Source organism: Episyrphus balteatus, chromosome 4 (genome assembly GCF_945859705.1).
Source record: "Episyrphus balteatus chromosome 4, idEpiBalt1.1, whole genome shotgun sequence".
Classification (NCBI taxonomy): Eukaryota; Metazoa; Arthropoda; class Insecta; order Diptera; family Syrphidae; genus Episyrphus; species Episyrphus balteatus.
The window spans coordinates 74298192-74314597 of record NC_079137.1 but is presented as its reverse complement, the minus strand read 5'-3'; the positions used below and the strand labels follow the sequence as shown (position 1 = coordinate 74314597).

At 29.1% G+C, this 16406-nt stretch overlaps 2 protein-coding genes across 7 annotated transcripts in view; one reads left to right on the top strand and one right to left on the bottom strand.

The window, feature by feature from the left end:
* LOC129919565 (pleckstrin homology domain-containing family G member 5) overlaps nucleotides 1-16406 on the bottom strand; it is a 245117-nt gene that overhangs the window by 53809 nt on the left and 174902 nt on the right. The gene's annotated exons all lie outside the window — the stretch shown is intronic.
* The window catches only part of LOC129919566 (protein snakeskin), a 181599-nt gene that overhangs the window by 10140 nt on the left and 155053 nt on the right, over nucleotides 1-16406 (top strand). The gene's annotated exons all lie outside the window — the stretch shown is intronic.

The following is a 16406-nucleotide window of genomic DNA, read 5'->3' as shown; positions in this document are numbered from 1 at the left end:
TCTCTTTATACTGTTCCTCACAACAAGGTGGTCCATATTACCGAAACGTTATTTTCTATTTTTGAATTTCTTTGCTATTCATTTTTTGATTTCGTTTTGTATAAAGGGAATGAAATTGTATATCTTCATCTTCATTGCATAAATTTTCTCTATCTCAAGTAAAAACAACGATAGTAAAATCTCAAGGCGTAACACTCCTGAACTCTTCCGTTTATATCCAGTAATTCTATCATTTAAATTTATTAATTTTTCATAAATTTTTTTTTTTTTTTCGAAAAATTCTCAACACCTTTCAACATTATTCACCTGCTCAATCCGCCTTGTGAATATCTAATCAGCAAAAAAAAAAAATTAAAATTTTCAACATCAAGAAAATCAAAAAAAAAAAAAAAAAAAAAATTATTTCATATCATGCACTTCAACACCTGCAAAAAATAGAAGCAAAATACAATAGTGGGAAACTAAACTAAATAATAAAAGAAGACAAAGAACAAGAAGAAGAAAAACACCGACGACTGACGTTGAAAACGCCTTTTTTTGTATATATATTTTTCTACAAAAACACAAAGAGTTCATATCTCTCTAGGAAACCCCCTTGAATACTACTCATACAACCATCAGAAGCAGCAGTAGAATCATCCTATTGCATTATGCAAATTATTTCCCTCATACATATTCCATAAAGAACAAAAAAACATCTGTGAATTGTTCCATACCATCGTCATAGTCTCGTTGTCGGTCGTTTTCACAGAAAATTTCATTTTCAATAGAAATAATAAAACAAAAACTAGTCCTTTTAGAGCTGAGAAGAGTTAGGGTAAAAATGAAAGATAGAAACATAAAGGATATCTGGGAAACAAAAAAGCTCTTTGGATTTGTAACTATTAGTCCCTGTGTTTCCGAATTCGTATAGCAAAGAAAACAAAAGCTAAACTTGTGTTTTGTCTTGTTTTTGTGGATGGTTTTACTTTTCCTCATTATAAAATATGAGGTCTAGAGACTTTATTTTTTTTTATTTTTGTTTGGAGGTGTATCAACCAGCCAGCTCACTATTATAATAGAAAAGCGGGTCAATCAACTTAAAGGATACCCCCGTGGATGCACTTAGGTTAAATGCATTAACTTGGTATCTATACCTGATGGTGACCGTTGGGTATATAGGAAGTTATTCAGAACTATAAAGAAAAGTGATGGTTTAGCGATTGCAGTTGTTTATTTATATTTTTTTTTTTGTGCACCATAGAGAAAAAAAGGATGATTGGACGATCAAAAAAAGGAGGACAACGATAAAGTTGGTTGCAATAGAAGTAGTCCATAAATAGTTTGAAATCTTGCTTGCAAACTATAAACGAGGTTTGGCCTCATTAAAATGTCGCAATAAATATGATTTATAATGGATTTTCTCTGGTTTCTGTCTAAATGGAATAGTAGTCGCTTACGGTGTATAATCTATATTTAGGTTAAACTTAATGTTTATCTGCCGAAATTGGATTGTGAACTAAAAAATGAATGCAAGATGATTTGAAAGCATATTTAAAAGATTTTGATGATAAAATATGATATTTTTCTGCCGCGCCGCTCCACAGCCGCACTACCGCCGCACCGCAGCAATCCAATGTTTTAACCATTATGTTTGTACCCACTGGCAGTTTGTTGTTAATGTCAATTAACTTCTAAGACAAATAAAACCTTTTTATAAGCACGAGAATGTAGTCAAGGCTGCGGTGCGGCTGCGGTTCGGCAAATGGTTCTGCTCCCAAAAGCATTGCGGAGGTTTCCCGGCGGCGGCACTCATAGTGCGATTGGTGTTTTTCGGCGTCAAAATTCATCAAACTTGGTACACTGAAAGATATTTGTATGGAGAATACGAAAAAGCTGCCATTTTTTTAAATTCAAAATGGCGGCTCCAAAATGGCGGCCAGAATAAGAATAAATAGAATTTTCTTTTTAAAAATAGTATATAAGTTAAAAATTTGGCTAAATTCATTTTAAAAAGGTGTTGAATCAAAGATTTAGGATTCATATTCCATAAAAAAAATCAAAAACTCTGAAAATAAAGGCCATAAAATTCCAAATTAGTAAAACACACTTTATACTATTTTTAACCCTCTGTAGGCACACCTCTTTTTTGCGAATTTGGTTTATACTTTTTCATGTTGGTTGAACTTTTTTCGGTCTCACTATTTTATAGAGAATCATATATGAAATTGATGTAGAATCTTCCGAGGAATTCGAATATTGTATTCACAATTCCAAAAAAATATATTTTCACCCACATAAGACACTTTTTTGTGACCATTTTTTATTTTTGTCCTGCCAAATTCGCACCCGAACGATGACAGAGGGTTAAGACAAAACTATTGAATTGTTAATTATAATTTCGTAAATTTTGTAAAATAATTATTGTTACTATTTTGAACAACTTAGATTCACTTAGTATGTAGTTGAATAAATAAATAAATAGATCTCTTCTATTCTATTCTTCTATGTTAAATAAAAAATTGAATATTTTGGGGTTATATGGTTGTCAACTATGTTTTTAAGGAAACATGAGAAAACATGATACCTATAATTAAAAATTTCAATGTTCAATAAAACTGTGAATTAATTTTTTCGGTAAACCAAAATATACTTTTCTAATAGATTTTAATATTTCAAATTTAAATCCGAAGTCTAAAAATATCTATGCCGCGGTGGTTCGGGGGGATAAAATTTTTTCTCAGGTTCTTCAATTATTCGAAGCTGACAAAAATTCTCAGCAAGTTCCTCAATACCATGACAGCAGATCATACAATTCCGGTTGTTGGAATGCAAAACCTTTTGGTCACAGAAAACAAAAATTTTTTATTTTGGAATGAAATCCACCAACATTTTTTTTTTTGCTTGCAAACCGCTTAAAACTAGCTGAACTGTTCTTAATTTTGCTTCACTTTTTCTTTTTATTCAATTCTCATAAAATTATTCGTGAAGCACAAAAACATAATTAAAAAAAAAAAAAAATAAGAACAAAAATGCTTCTATGCGAACTAAGGAAAAAGAATTTCTCCCTGTCACGCTTAGTTAATTAAATAAAATTTTAGATGACATACATCGTATTCACTTGTTCAAATGCATATTTTAAAGGGCAAAGAGATGGTTAAAAATACATACGAACTCTTTCCTTCTTAGTTTAATTTTCTTCATTTCTATGTTCACTGTGGCGTATACGTAACTTTTTTTTTTTCTTTTTTTAATTCTTTTGAAACAAAATTTATTTTTTAAACTAACTAACTACCAATGACAACTTTAACTAACTTCATTCTACCAACAAAAAAAAAACTTTTCTCTGAAGCACACACATTTGACTTTTATTTTAACCAAATAATAAAATTATCACAGTTTGAGGGAATAACAGATTTTAACAATCAGGATATCTACTTGTGTGTTTTTCATATTTTTTTTGTTTTGTTTTTTGACAAACTATTCTTACACCTTCGAGTGAATGTTTCACTTTATGTCCTTTGCAAAAAAAAATGTCACTTAGTTTTCATATTATTTTTTTTGTTTGTATTTGTGTGTGTTTCACGTTCTGACAGTTTAAAATAATAGCATAATGGTAATTGTACAAGCGTGTGTGTGACACTTTGGCACACGGAGTATATTTTTTTCTATCTTCTATTTTATACATACAATTCCTGTATATGAATTGTTTGTTGGACTCATCAAATGGTCAACGGCATTATACAACACCCAGTACAATCGACAGAAAACAACACTCAAAAAGGGATTCCATGTACCTACACTCTTTAGTTGATGGGTCATTTGTTGCAAGGACAAGAGAGAGTATGTGCTAGTGAATACACTTTGACTATAGGAAAGTTAAACCCGACAAATGGTTCTATTTGAATTTTTTCCTTCATGTGCAGTATGTGGGGACTATTTATTTGAATTGAGTGTAAAAGTGGATTTTTTTGTTGGACTTTGGTATCCTTCTTTTTTTTTCAGGGAAAAAGTTTGTTTGTTGACTAAATTGACTCTTGTTGGACCATAGAAATTTTTTTTTTTTTTGATTTTTTTCTGAAAATATTTACCTACCTGCAATATTTTATTAAAATAGCTTTTTTTGTAATAGGATTTTCCAGTTAGAGATGTAATCCTTTTTTGTGTAATGCCTTGCAGGTTTTTTTTTTTTAAATTTCAATGGAATTTAGAACTTGTTTTTTTTTTTTTATTTGAAAAATAAGAAAATTATACAAAATGTTTTTATTATTCAAAAGCTCAGGAACCTCTTAAAAAAATCAAGAAGTCCTTAACTTCGGATTTTATTCGAATTAAGTGATAACTTAAGGACTTTTTAAATTTACTGTTGAATAATTTTATACATGTATCTATTCAACTCAAAATGAATCTATACCAATCGAACCTTCGGATGACTTTTTTTTTGTGATGAGCTGTCCATGATGAGTTGTCGTATGATGAAAAATAATGATTCCTCAAGGTAATCTCTAATATTCTATATCATTTTCATACATAAAATCCTTATACATAAACTTGAAGTTACTCTAAAAGTTACGAAATAAATAAAGTATCTAATGGAATACTTAAACCTTTTTTAAAGGTAAGTAAATAAAGAAAGAGCTTCTTCGGAAAAAGTATCAATTTTCAATTTTTACTGTTGACATAAACTCCGTCTTTTTCGATAACTTAAAAATCCACTTTAGCATAATACACATAAGGCGCCTTGTCATACCCCATTCAACTGTAAAAAAAAATATCATTAGAAAATGTCAGACTTGCAGGCGACATCATTCAATCGAAACAATGACCCCACTTTTTATGATTTTTTTCTTTTTTAATCCCAATGGTGCATTATCTTTTTTTTCTTTTGCAAAATCACATCATTGTCCTGCTGCTTTTGACACAAACAAAAACACAAAAAAGCAAAAAAAAAAAAAAAAAGAAACAAAACAAACACAAAATTTTCAGACAAAAGATGGTCGTTTCTTTACTTTTAATGCCAAAAGATAATGCGAATAATTGAAAAGGAGTCGAGATCAGGTTCACTTGGTTTTTTTTTTTTTTTCTCCAACTGGAAAGTTTATAACAAAAGGATATTCACCAACAAAGTTCATTGCCTAGTCTCTTTCACTCATCTCAACCACCCATCCATATCCTCGTCATTTTTGTCTCTGTTTAAATGAATGTAGCAAAAAAAGAAGAACAAACGATTGGTATTTAAAATAAAAAAAAAGAAAGAAAAAAGTGCCTTCATTCATTGCAGCATTCGATATCCATTAAGAGTCCTTTTTTTTTTTCTCTATCCTATTACACCTCTAAAAGGAGTCAACCTTTATATTGAGAGTGGAAAAAAGGATAAATGGATTTTAACACTTTTGTTTCTTTCGATGCTCTTCGTTGTTTTGTGTTCGTTCGTTGGTTACATTTTGTGGTGTTTTTCTTCTTTTTTTATTGTGTTTATTTCCTTTTTTTCTTTTCCTTTTTTTTGTATGGTTTAGAAAGTGGTTGTTTTAAGTGCTTGCAATTTGTCTCCTTCAAAACAGGATATGGTACTCGTCTTTTGCCACTGAACAAGGACGAACAAAAAAAAAAAAAAGTGAAACAATATAAAAAAAGTACTCGAAATGATTCATACAAGCGAATAGATTTGAACAATTGGCTACCGGCGGCGGCGGCTGTGGCAGTGACGGTATAACGTAGGTGTTGACGGCATCAATTCTCTCAATTGCTTGTATAGGTGAATGTGGTTGAAGAAGGAATTCGTCCTTTTCAAATTTAAAAGGATTCCATGTTCAGGTGATTTTTCTTTGGTTTTTTTTTTCTGTTTCTATTTTTAGACTTTTTGTTGTTGTTGTATCCTTTTTTTTTATTTCTTTTGTGTTTTTCTTGTGATGAAATATATCTGTTCTTTTTTTTTGTTGTTGTTGGGTTTTTTTTTGTATTGAATACACATGAGAGTAATTTGTTGGATAACGTTATTTTTGAGATGGGTTCAATTCTTGCGGGAATAAGACATTGATTGACTAACAAAGAGCGATAGGTACGAGGTACGACTCGAGTAAAATGTAATTTTGAAAATATTCAAGGATTTTTTTTTCTTTCTCATTGAATTTATCATATACTGGGGCGTATGTGTGTTATTTCTTTTTTTTTTAACTTAGAAATTGCTTGATTGTTTATTCAAGTCACAACAACAACAAAAAAAAAATATAAGAAAAAACACATTCATGTAGAAAAAAATGTCTTCACAATCAGTTTGTGTTGTTGATTGTGAAATCGACATTGATTTGTTGAGATTGTGATTTTTTTTGTTGAATATTTTGTTTTTAGGTCTTTCCTATTTTTTTTTTTTTTTTTTTTTAAGAAGAAGACATCTTTGTAGTCTAGAAGAAAAAAAAAATGTATTTGTGATTTTTTTTTTTCAAGTTTGCAATTGTTTTTTATAATTTTCACGCAAGTATTTAAAACTTTTTTAAGACAATCAGAAAATCTTGGTATGAATTTATTAAAACTATACGTATATTCAATCAAACAGTGAAATAGACCCAAAGATAATAAAACCTTTGTTAAGTGTTTTTTTTTTTTTTTTTAAGTTTTATACATCCTCAGGGTCAATTTTTATATAATAGAAGTAGATCCTGTAGCATTTATTTTTTTGTATTTTATTTTCTCTCTCTCTGCAACACCCATATAATTTTCAAAGCCAAAATAAAGAAAAACAAAATTAAGCAACTAAACACTAAACATTTACTAACTTGTATTTGTATGTAAACAAAGAATGAATCGTGTAAATGACTCCCAAGAGAGAGAGAGGGAATGAAGAAAGTTATATTTCTTGAACAGTGCTGGATTTAAATAATTTAATTCGAAGGAAAATAATTGTATTAAGATGAATTATTAGTTTCTTTTTTTTCATGATGTTTTTATATTTATGAATTTAATAAAACAACCGTTTTACCAGAAGCTTGTTTGAACACAAGTCTAATGGCACACAAATCTATTTACTAAAATGTAGATTTTATCAATGTTTGAATAAATTTTTGAAACTCAACATATCACAGCACAAATCATCATGGGACAACTCATCATGAAAAAGTCAATTAGAGCGTTTTCGTTCGTTTTGAGTTAATTATTTGTATTGTCTTCTTTTTAGAAGGGACAGTTTTTGACGGTTGTTGTTTTTTTATTAAATTCTTTCTCTTGATGAAATGTTCCCTGTGATGGGTTGTCCATGATGCCTTCACCTATGATTAGCTATGCAGTGAAAAGTTGAGTTGAATTCGTTTTGACTTCCAAGTAATACATTGGACTACTTGAGTCCTTTACGTTTAAGCCTGTATGGAGTTTCTATAAAACTTGCAAAAATGTGAGTTATAGCTTGAATAAAACTTCTATAAAACCTGCTTAAAAAAACAAGCGTCTTTTAACACTGTAATACATTTATGGTGGAAAGAGGAAAGTTGAAAAATGTTTAGTGTCTTATTTAAAATTTACTGAATTATCATTTAAAGAATCCGATCCACAGAAAAGTTAAAAATAAACAGTCTGATACTGATTTTAATTTAAAAGGTATGCAACATTACTCGAATAAAACTTCTATAAAACTTAATTTAGAAATTAAATTCTGTTATATAGAAGCTCATCACAAGAATTATTACATTCAGTTATTATGTTATTATTTAGTTATTATGAGAAATTTGAAATCATTACAAGAAAATTGTATAAAAAAAAACTACTTCAAACATTGAATAACTAATTATGCTCTGCTTTTAGTTTTTAATTTCTATAAGACTTGTATTATTATTCTTAATAAAGCACTATCAAAGATTATAGAATCATTAAAATTTTTAACCAATCAGTATTAAATCATTCTTATATTCATCCCTGAATCGAAAGAAATTACTTCACCAAGATTTGTTGAAATCAAATAAGATTTGTAAGCAAGAAGCTTTCACAAACGTATGAACACGTTTTTACATTTTAAATAAGAGCAAAATTGAGTTCAAGTTTAAAATTTTTTGTGACCCTTTATTGAGTTGGATCCGTCTCTGAAAATCATCACCCCAACTATCAACTATTACACACCACCTGTGGCCTTTTTTCGCATAATTTACACAAAAAAAAAAAACCCAAAACGTGCACTCGTTATAAAATTCTTTGTGGTTTCATTAAAATCTTATGTAACCCCTGACCATGTTTTTAAATTTTTCCTGTTGCACGTTCTACACAAAAAAAAAGTTGAAAGAAAGAAAAAAAAAAAAAAAAAATGACCATTAACATACCAGTTGAAGGAGCGATGTAATTTACCCACCTTAGCCATGGTGTCAGAAATTATATTATTCATGGGAGAAAAATTATTTGTTGTTGTTTTTTTTTTCAGTTTTTAATGATGTATAAATCCTTGTGGAAAATTAAAAAAAAAAAAAAAATTAAAAAAAAAAATTTTTTTTTAAGCAATGGTATATTTTATATTTTTAAACATCATTCATAATTTGTCCTTTATGACATATTTTTCGCGGTCAACCTTTTTATTTTTGAGTTCGTACATGCGGTGCATTTAAAAAATGTCAAACCATCGATTGAAATCATGGAAATATGGTTTTTTGGTTTTAATTGAAATTGTTCATAAATTGACAAAATATTTCATTTTTTTTTATAAAATGAGTACATTGTAACTTTTGTAATTTGTTTGTTATTAAGTTTAATACCCTTTCATTCAAATCTTAAATGTTTGTGTTTTTTTTATAAATATCTATGAGCGTGCGAACACGTACTCACTTTTCCACCTTGAAGGCTTAGGCATTTTTTGTTGTTGTTTTTTGTTTTGAATTTTAACAAACCATTTAGAAGGAAATAATTAAATTATAGGACTAAGAAAACGGAATGGCATACATTAATTCACTTAAAGAACCGTCGTGAAATGAGTGGGAATTTTCTTTTTATATTTTTTATTTGGTTTTGGAGTGTTAAATGGCTAATGTCTAATTATATGCACACATATGGTGTGTGTTTTGTGTGTGGAAACGGAAACTTTAACTATAAATAGCCATTTTTAATTGTTTAAGGTTGGTTGTGGTGGGCTTAATTGTTTTATTTAAGATTAATTGCTTTTAATATAAATTAGCCAGAATTTGGAAAAGGAATGGGAATATAATGAATGAATAGGAGTGCTTACCTTATTTAGTGGGAGGTTTTTTGTAAATAATTTATAAGTGTTGGTGTTGTTAATTTACCTGCAAAGAAAAGAAAAAAAAATAAGTTAATTATAAGTTTGAAAAAAAAACAAAATTTATCCCTAAAATAAGTTTTTAAGGAAAAAAATAGTTTAAAAACAAAAATTCAATAAAAAAAAGTTAAAGAATAATTAAAGTAAAACAAAATTATTATAAACTGAAAAGTTTTAAAAATAAAATTAAAGACACTAATCCAGTCAAATAAGGGTTTAACCTCGGAATGAATGTTAGTAGAAATTTTTTTTGCTCAATATCTTCCTTTTGCCATTCTATAACATATCTCAAAAGTCTAGAAAAATCTCATGTCCGCTTGTCGCGATTTCAAGGTCAAATCGCGAAATGGAGATTTTCAAAATTAGCAAAAATAGGCTATGGTATTATATACACATATGATACATGATTTCAAGGTATATTTTAATGCTGATTCCAAAAAATCTAAAATTAAGACAATCCGACGTCTCTGGAAAAAGTTATACCTGTTTTTCATCTGTCAACTCATATTATTATAACAGTTGCAAACTTACTGCCTAAAAACCCTTAAAAGTTATGGTAGATGAACTAAATTTTGCATAAAGATTTTTGAATCCATCATTATTAAAAATCAAAACAATCCATTACAAAAATATATATACCTACGAAATAATGGTATTTTTTGATGGAGGGGCAAATTTTAGAATATGCACTAAAGAAGATTCTTGTTCATCTTAGGAATAAGTGCAAATAGGCTAATTTTTTCATTTTAATCTTTGTTTGGATATTCTTTAATTACCCTCAAAAATCTAAAAAAATCTCATGTCCGCAAGACCTAATTTTCTTGGTTTGAAAATAAGGTGCAGATTTTAAAAAATTGGAAAACTATACACTTCATATATTTGTGTCAGATCAACATGAATAAGGTGCATTACTTTTCAGGGATGGTCAGGTTGACTTGTTTGTGAGTTTTGTTGGAATTAGTGTTAAAAAATACCTTTAAATCATGTCGCTTATGTTGGTATACATATAAAAATTTAAACTTTTCTTATTAATTTTTTAAAATCTGCACCTTCTTTTCAAACCAAGAAAATTAGGTCTTGCGGACATGAGATTTTTTTAGATTTTTGAGGGTAATTAAAGAATATCCAAACAAAGATTAAAATGAAAAAATTAGCCTATTTGCACTTATTCCTAAGATGAACAAGAATCTTCTTTAGTGCATATTCTAAAATTTGCCCCTCCATCAAAAAATACCATTATTTCGTAGGTGTATATATTTTTTGTAAGGGATTGTTTTGATTTTTAATAATGATGGATTCTAAAATCTTCATGCAAAATTTGGTTCGTCTACCATAACTTTTAAGGGTTTTAGGCAGTAAGTTTGCAACTGTTATAATAATATGAGTTGACAGATGAAAAACAGGTATAACTTTTTCCAGAGACGTCGGATTGTCTTAATTTTAGATTTTTTGGAATCAGCATTAAAATATACCTTGAAATCATGTATCATATGTGTATATAATACCATAGCCTATTTTTGCTAATTTTGAAAATCTCCATTTCGCGATTTGACCTTGAAATCGCGACAAGCGGACATGAGATTTTTCTAGACTTTTGAGATATGTTATAGAATGGCAAAAGGAAGATATTGAGCAAAAAAAATTTCTACTAACATTCATTCCGAGATTTACCCCTTTTTTCTCCTTATTTGACTGTATTACACGTATTTATTGACACAATTTATTTCAAATTTAAAATAATGTGTCTATTTAAAAGGGACAATCACTTCTTGTGTAGGAAAAACAAAAATTAAACAGATTCTTACCTTCAAATATGAGGAAGTGATCCAAAGGAGAAGTAATCTTTAATGTCCTGCACGTGACACCTAATTCGTTTAAAGTTATTTACTTTCAAAACTACTTATTTTCTTCCAGATTAGTTTCTGATCTTTTTTAGTTATAATTAGTGGTCAAATTTTAGATGTTAAAAGTCTTACATAACTTTTTTTTTTTTTTTTATATAAAATGTGTCTGTACGTGACGCATTTTCTCAGAAATGTGTTTTAATTAATAAGTTTTGACCCTAGTAATGAGTTGTTTTTTTTTTTTTTGACATTGTTTAACCTTTGGAAGAAGGTACTAAAAAATAATTGTACTGACAAATATATTTTTAAATTTGAGTAGGGTTGCCAGGTACTTGTTCGTTTATTAGAGATGTTAACCGACATTTTTATATTTAAAATGGTTTCATCTAAGTTTTGATGTACGTTTTATACTTTCCCTCTATTAAAAATCACACATTTTGCCTGAAAAATAATTTGTTTCAGTATTTTTTTTTAGCATTTGATCAGGGTTGCCGAGTACTTGTTTGTGTTAGAGATTGCACTTGACATTTCTAAGGAGAAGAATGTATCACCTAAAATCTAATATAGTTTTTAACCTTTAACTCGATCAAATATCACACATTTTGGCTGGAAAATAAATAAGTGTTTTGAGTTTGATTAGGGTTGCCAAGTACATTTGTAATTTTTTCAAATAGAAGATAATTTCATCTTAAGATAAGCCTTTAAGTCTGTTTTTATTCGTGATTTTTTTCATCCTGTGTTTTCATTTGAATAGGGTTGCCAACATTCTTTAAATTATTTTATTATTTTTTGACTATTAAGGCGTCTTTTGTTCTACATTTAAAATTTTTTTGTATTAAATTGCAAAGTTATGACAAAATTATCCATGTTAAAATTGCTCCTTTAAAAAAGAGTTGCCACATTATCTCATTCATACAATTTAAAGACCTTTCCAAAAATACAAATCATTTTATGCAATAAATCTTACTCAAAAAATTCTGTTTATGTGTTACTTTACTTCCAATCTGTCTGTACGTGACGATTTTTTCTTGTTTTGTTCAAAGAAATTAAAATGGCATCAAACTCATTCCATTTTCACTCAAACTCAAAAATCTTATGTTGAATTTGAGTTAAAAATTTCACTTGAAATGCAATTCCACGAATTATCAAAAAAACTTAACATAACTCGTATATCAAAGAAAAACGTACAATATGATATGCCTTCAACTTCAATCATATAAATTGAAGAATTCTAAAATTCTATGAATTTCAAACATATATCCTCAAAAACACACACACACACACACATAAAGACAATACTTAACCCAACAACCATTAAGATTTCATCCTATTCAATGGAATTCTTGTTATCCTTTTCATCAGCAATTTCTCGCCTTCTTTCCTTCTCAAAAAAAAACCATTAAACATTCTTCTCACGATTCGAATGAATAAAAACCCCATTTATGTTATAGGGAGAAATAACACACTATACACAATATCCCCCTCCTGCCCATCATAATATAATTCCTAAACTTTAGTTCTCCTTTATAACCTAAGTATCCTTCAACGTCATCAGTGTGTTGTAGAGCCTTTGGCTTACTCAATCTCTATTTTGCTGTTGATGCTGCCTCTTTGTAGTCCTCTCCTCTTTTAATATTATTATTGCATTGAAAATTCAGGGATAAAATGAACATATATAAACACTCCCATAAGGATTGTATAGTGTACTTATATAAACGTAGAAAACGTATAACGAGATATATAAGAGTACAACGAATTCACTTCCACTTGACCGCAGTGAACAATCTGAAATACTTATCCGTGCTTCCAGGCAAATGAACTTCTCTCTCCGGCAACATGGGTGAGAAATTCCAAAACCACAACGCACGGATGCATTTATATTTCCGATATCGACTATCAGTACACTATTATTACTTCATTCAACAAAAGGATATGTCACTCTCTCTTCCTCTTGTTCCCTCTTTCTGTCTCTCCATATGTCAATAAGCTGTGCAAGTAAAAATAGCATAGTCCTGATATTCAATATTTATGTTTGTATGTATTGGTAAAAGTCATTTCGAATTGTTTTTTTTATGTTAGTGTTGAGGATATGAGCGAATGTGTTTTTCGAATTAATTTCACTTAAACCGGGCCAACAGTGCGTATGAGTAACTTTTTTTTTGTATGAAATTTTTGCAAACAATTTTACCGAGTGAATTTTAGCACGGGAATAATTTATCAGTGAGATTTCAAAAGGATAAACTTTTGTGCATTTTCATCATTTTCCCATCAACTTAGCCGAAAGCAAAAGGAATCTCCAGGCTAAAGCCTGGCTAATAGGCAATGTTTTTAATTGAAAGTGTATTTTTGGTGGGTGCCATTGCAGAACAAACGCATAAACTATGATTAGGATGGGCACAAAATCCAAAGTTAGATTGCGGTATTTCTCTAATTGAAGATAGAGAGAGAGAGTGAAAATTGGACAGAGGAGGATGATGACTGTATGCCTGGAGAGATAACTTTAGCAAAACTATTCGTTTGGTTTCTCTTAGCATTTCCGTTTTTAACAGTGATTTTGTGTGATTTCATGTTTCAAAAAAGAAAAAAGAGAGTTTAAAAGCTAATCAAAAAATAGTTTTCTATTTTATTTTAATTGAGGTGCAAGTAGACGATTAATATTAATTATGTTAAAAATTGCAAAAACAAAGTTTTACGAAAAGTTGAATGAATATAAACTGGCAGATATTGTGTTAAAAGTTTAAGCTTGAATTTTAAATATGAATTTAAAAATGCTGATAATTTATTTTAATAATAGTTTTTGGAAACTTTAAGAAAAACAAAGTTATAATGAAAATGTGACTAAAATTAGTTCGAAGGTGAAGTTTTGCGAGCTTAAGTACATCTGTTGTTTGATTGCAGAAATATAGAACCTTTTGATGTGATTAGAGGTGCGTACTTTACAAAAAACAGTGGAGCCTCATTAAGGAAATAAACGAAGTATCCGTAGGTTAATGGTCAATTCCAGGAATGTGTGAAGAATGAGTAGGTACTAGAAATTAATGACTTTAGTACATTTTGTAGTATATACAACAAACAAATTTAAATGTACAAAAATTGGAAAAGTTTCTTGAAGAACTTTAAACAAAACAAACGTAGATAGACCAGGGTCGATAATTTTTGAAACCCAAAAAAATCATAGTAGAATGAAACATATTGGAAAAGGAGGTGGATATGATGAAAATTAAAGGAAAAATAAATTACGGGCGAGCCGAGTTCGGGAAGTGGGTGGGTTGATTTTTTAATGGTAAAAAATGGTATATCTCGATTTCCGGCAAAACTACAAATCCTATAGAAAAAAGTTATATGGCAAAGTTGTAGGTAATAAAAAGATCTACAACTTTTGTATCAACAATTTTTCACATAACTTCAAAATTTATGTGAAAAATTCAAAAAATTCATGTAACATTGATTAATCTTACGTTTTTATGAGTAATTAAAGTGTAAATTTGAATAAATAGGCCAAAATTGTAAACCATGATTAAACATTTTTTCGAATTCAAGCTTTTTTCATTTTTTGAATTTTACTAGAACATGTTCTATAGTATAAAAATTATAAAAAAATTTTACATTATTTTTTTACACCATCAGAAAAAAAAACATTTTAACGAACGAAATGCCCACCGACTTTTTGAAAAAAGCTGATATTTTGACACGTGAATTTTCGATTGAAAATTAGGGTGTTTTTTTGGTATTAAGTCAAAATAAGGTGAACAAATTAATATTTTAAATCAAATAAATTACAGTGTATTTGGGATATAATAAAGTAGGTTTTCACCAAATTTCGTAGAAAAATTTTTGTTTTTGAAAAAGATAAAAATTAAAAAAACCAAAAACTCGGTTTTTTGAATTTTTCACATAAATTTTGAGGTTATGTGAAAAAATTGTTGATACAAAAGTTGTAGAATTTTTAACCTAAGGTGCCGTTGACAAAGACTCGACAATATTTTATCGTCTACTTGATATCAATCATAACCGCTGTTTTAGAATAAGATTCAAAGAATATAAAATATTCAAAAAGAGTGTCCTTTGTACAACTTTAAGTCCAAATTTTATATTTAGATCTAGGGAAGAGCAAACAACGATAAACTATAGACACTTCCGACACAATTTAAAAGTTTAAAGGGTTTGAAATTATGTTGGTAAATTAAGAATGAATGAACATCGCTCTAGTTACAAGAAACAAGAAAGGTCTCATTAATTTTGAAAAACCTCCCCAAAATTGGTATAAAATAGCTTAAGGAAGCCCTGTCAAAGTTATTTATTATAAATGTAACTTGAAACTCATTTATGCAATCAGTTTTTTAGTAGGTCGCCTGAACGATGATTTTGGCTTTTGACAGTTGACAAAAGAAAGAGACATTTTTAACACAAAAATAGAAATGGCTGAATTCAATAAAGTATGTTCATACGTCAAACTGTTCACTTTGATGACACTGTTATTATTTTTTATGAAAAGTTAGTAAATTCATACGAAAATTAACTAATAAGCCGTGTTTTATAAAATTTGAAAATTGTATTTATCAGGTTCATCAAAGTGGTGGTTGTCAGATTTGACTTTGACAGATTCACTTCAAGCAAGAAAACTGAGTTCAGAAAAGACACTCCGGCCTCAAAACGAGAAAAACACACTTGCAACTTTTTGTATATGAACACAAAGTCGAAGGAGAAATCCAATACATATAAAATCGGCTCCGCGGTGATTATAATTTCCATACTAATTTGAGGCGCCGTAAGACTCGTTTCTTAGTAGAGGTCGGACTCACGTCGGAGCCGATTCGGACCGAGGTCGGACTCGTTTGCTTGAAGGGTATATTAGATGCATTGGAAGTGGACAAATAGTTTTGCCAGTCATCATCTATTTGTTATGCATTTTGCTGTCGTTCAAGGTTTTAGCCAATCTTTTAAAATACGTGTATCTAATTTGTGTTATTGAAGTAACTTATCTCAACAATGAAGTCTATATACGAACATTGAGTAAAATAGCTGAAAGAAACCTTATAAAAGTTGTCTTCCAAAACTTCGCTAAAACTTCTCAAAAATAATTAAGTTCATTGTTCTTAGGATTCTTCTAAAGAGAAGTTGTATCGAAGTTAAAACGTAGCTTCCATTATACCTTATAGAAGCTTAAATATTTGCTGAGGATATTAAAAAAAAAAAAACAGTAGCTGCTAAGACAGCAAATTGTTTTTGTTACAGGTAGCAAATAGTACGAAATAAGAAATCATCTTCCAATTTAATGAAATAGAAAATTTAATAAATAAAAATATAAAGTGCATCGCAATAACTACTATCTGACTTCA